Genomic DNA, 3,220 nt, shown 5'->3' with positions numbered 1-3,220 from the left:
CCGCCGCCGCCCGCAGGATGCGCCGCACGGCCCCGCCGGTCCTGAGGCGCAGGCGGGGCGCCAGGAGGTGCGCCGGACGGCCGGGGCGCGGGCGTGCGGGGCGGAGCCTCCACGGAGGTGGGCACAGCGCGCGACTGACGCGCCGCCCCACCAATGGGCACGCCCGTGCTCCGCCAGCCCCGCCCCTGCCGGCCAGACAATGGGAGCCGCGCCGGAACGCGCCGCCAGGCTGCTGGCGAAGAGACGCCTGCCGACTGCGCGCCCGGCGCGGGGCCTGCCGGGACTTGTAGTCCGCGAGCCAAGGTGCCGGCGGACTGCTGGAGGCGAGCTTGGGCAGGGGTCGTCGCGGGCTCCAAAGCCTGGAAGGCGCCTTTTCCCTCCTCCAACGAGCGAGCGACGTGCCTATTCAGGTAATGAGGTATCCCTATCCCGAAAGCCAGGAGAGTTCTGACTGCTGCAACTCCCTGGCCCCTCAACCTCAGTTTCCCCATCTAGGCCGTTGGCCCAATGTTTACCAGTTTCTCGGGACACCACTTTGTTCTCCAGTGTGCTAGAACATCCTCCCTCGACATGCTTTTTGCCCTGGCTGTGTGGTCAAGATGAAAAGAAATAGGAAGGCCCTCAGCCCCCAGCTCCAGGGGAGCTCCTACACGTCCCTCAGGATCCGACACAAACGGCTCTATGTGGCAGCACGGGATTCTTTTAGCAGTTCCATCAGCCAAATAGAGGGACAGCCAGCAGAGAGTAGAGGCTCTTCCTCAGGAGGTGACAATTGGGAAGGTCCTGAGATTGGATTTGGGCTTTTCCAAGATGGGGGAAGGGCCTCCCCTGAGCAGGGAACTGTATAAACACAGCTGTGCCCTGCCTCCACTCCGGGGGGACAATGGACTTGTCCCCAACTCACCTCCCAGGCCTCCTTTTCTCATCTGGACAATGACCTCAAGGCTGAACCTTTCCTTCTAGGCTGAGGATAGGCTACCCTAGGCTAAGAGCTGGGCAGGCCCCAGGTCCCAGGAACTTAATTAGGGGTAGGTGAGCCAGGCCCCAACCCCACCAGCTCTATGGCAAGGGAGGTAGGCCTGACTTCTGATCCCCAGAGGCAGCTGCCAAGCAACAAGGGCCTGGCTGTCCCTCTCCACCCATGCCAGCCCTGCTCAGCACTTCCCTGGGGTAAGCACTGGATCTGGAAGAGGGGCAGGCTGGGGAGCAGGATGATGAGAAGAGGGAAAATATTAAGAACAACAAAGCTTGAGTGCCTGATGTGTGGCAGGCACCATTCAAAACACTTCCCTGATTTCAGGCTGATTTAATGCTCTCAACAGTTCTCTGAGGGAGGCAACAATACTATCCCAGTTTTACAGATGAGGAAACTAAGAGGGGTAAAGGCAAGAGGGGCTTGGACTTGAGTTATGGGCAGAGCTGGCTGGACTGAGAGGGGTGGGACCCCTTGGGCCACTGCCTATCCCACACTCAACACAGGCAACTCAGGCCTGGGTTCTGGTCTCTGCCCTGCCATCCGCTGACAAGACCTGCGTCCCAGTTTCTTCTTCCACAAAATGAGGGTCTCACGCAGGGAAGTGTCAGGAACTTGTTAATTCATATCTCAGATTTCGCCATTTAGAAACCGTGCAGCCTGGAGCAAGTTACTTAAGCTCTCTGTGCCTCAGTTTTCTCATCTGTAGAAATGTGGATAATATTAGTACCTACCTCAAAGGGTTGTGAAGATGAGATGAATCAGTACTTGTGAAGCCCTTGGGTTGTGCCGGGCAGACAGGAAGAGCCCTTGTGTTAGCTGTTATTAGGGTTCTTACTAATTGCTGGTTGAGCTCTTCTCCTCTGCCGCCCTGGGCAGGTTCCTGCCCTTTCTCAGTCTCCATTCTTTGAAATGATACTTAGTCATCAGGCAGTAAGCATCCCCACTCTGCTCACAATCTGGGGAACGGGACAGAGCTGAGTGGAGACCACAACCGCCAGAAGTTAACTGTGCTGTGATGGGGGAGCCCAGCAGAAGCATGCGGCCCTGGCTGGTTTGGCTCAGTGGTTAGAGCATCAGCCCTAGGGTCACGGGTTTGATTCCCAGTCAAGGGCACATACCTCAGTTGCAGGTTCCCTGCCCCAGTCCAGGCACATGCAGGAGGCAACCAATTAGTCTCTCTCACATCGATGTTTCTCTCTCTCCCCCGTCCTCCCTCCCCTTCCAGTCTCTCTAGAAATCAATGGAGAAAATGTCCTCACCCAAGGATTAAAAAATAAAATAAAATATAAAATAAAATAAAATAGAAACATGTGACCCAGGGCAGGTGTCCTGGAGGGAGGGGGCACAATTTAAGCTAGGCTGAAACAGGGAGAGAGGGCTGGGGGTGGGAGGGGGGTAGAGAGAAGGGTCTTCTGGCAAGTAAGGGTTTTCAAAGTGTCAGAACTCTCCCCCACACTAGTTAACAATACAGATTCTAGGTCCACCAAATGTGAATGCCTGTGGAGTGGGACCCCAGATTCTGCATTTTAAACCAGGCCTTTCTGAGGTGACTCTGAGGCCCAGCTTGTCCCCATCCAGTCAGGTTGAAGGGGGTTAAACGGTTACACTGAAATACAAATGGGTAAACTGAGACCTGAGCAGACAGGCCCAGTCAATCCACACAGCCAGGCAGGGTTTAAGAATGGCAATGGGGAGGGGACCACCTCCCAGGCTGGAGGGTCTGGGGTGCTAATAACTGTCTTTCCCCTCCCCCTCGAGCTGGGGCAGCCCAGGCCTATGATTACCATGGTAGCCCAAGGCCTGAACAGGGCCAGGCTGCAAGGCCAAGTCTGCTCATTGCTTGAAGCAGGAGATGGAGGCTCAGGGGAGCCCAAGCAGGGTTGTGAATACAGGGTATTCAGTGACCTTAAGAGCCCCCACACCTGTCTTGGAAGATGGAGGAAGAGGCTGCCTGAGTCAGCAGTACTGGAAGGGAAGCCGCTCCCTCCTTCAAACTCAGGTCAACCTCTGGCCAGGGAGGAGCTACTGCCTTCTCGGCATTTCCTGGGTAAGGTGGCCTCTCCCTGCTCCCTGCTCCTCCTAGGCCATCCCAGGACCCTAACCCAGCTCTGAGTGGGACCCAGGCCTGGCTTCAAATCCTGAGGCATCCCCTAGCTAGCTGGGTGACCTCAGGTAAGCCATTTGTCTACCTTGGGCCTCAGTTTCCTCATCTGTAATGTCATGAGGACTAAATGAGATGATTCA

This window comes from Miniopterus natalensis, chromosome 17 (genome assembly GCF_054644295.1).
Source record: "Miniopterus natalensis isolate mMinNat1 chromosome 17, mMinNat1.hap1, whole genome shotgun sequence".
Classification (NCBI taxonomy): Eukaryota; Metazoa; Chordata; class Mammalia; order Chiroptera; family Miniopteridae; genus Miniopterus; species Miniopterus natalensis.
The sequence above is the reverse complement of the archived record's forward strand: the minus strand, read 5'-3'. Positions refer to the sequence as shown.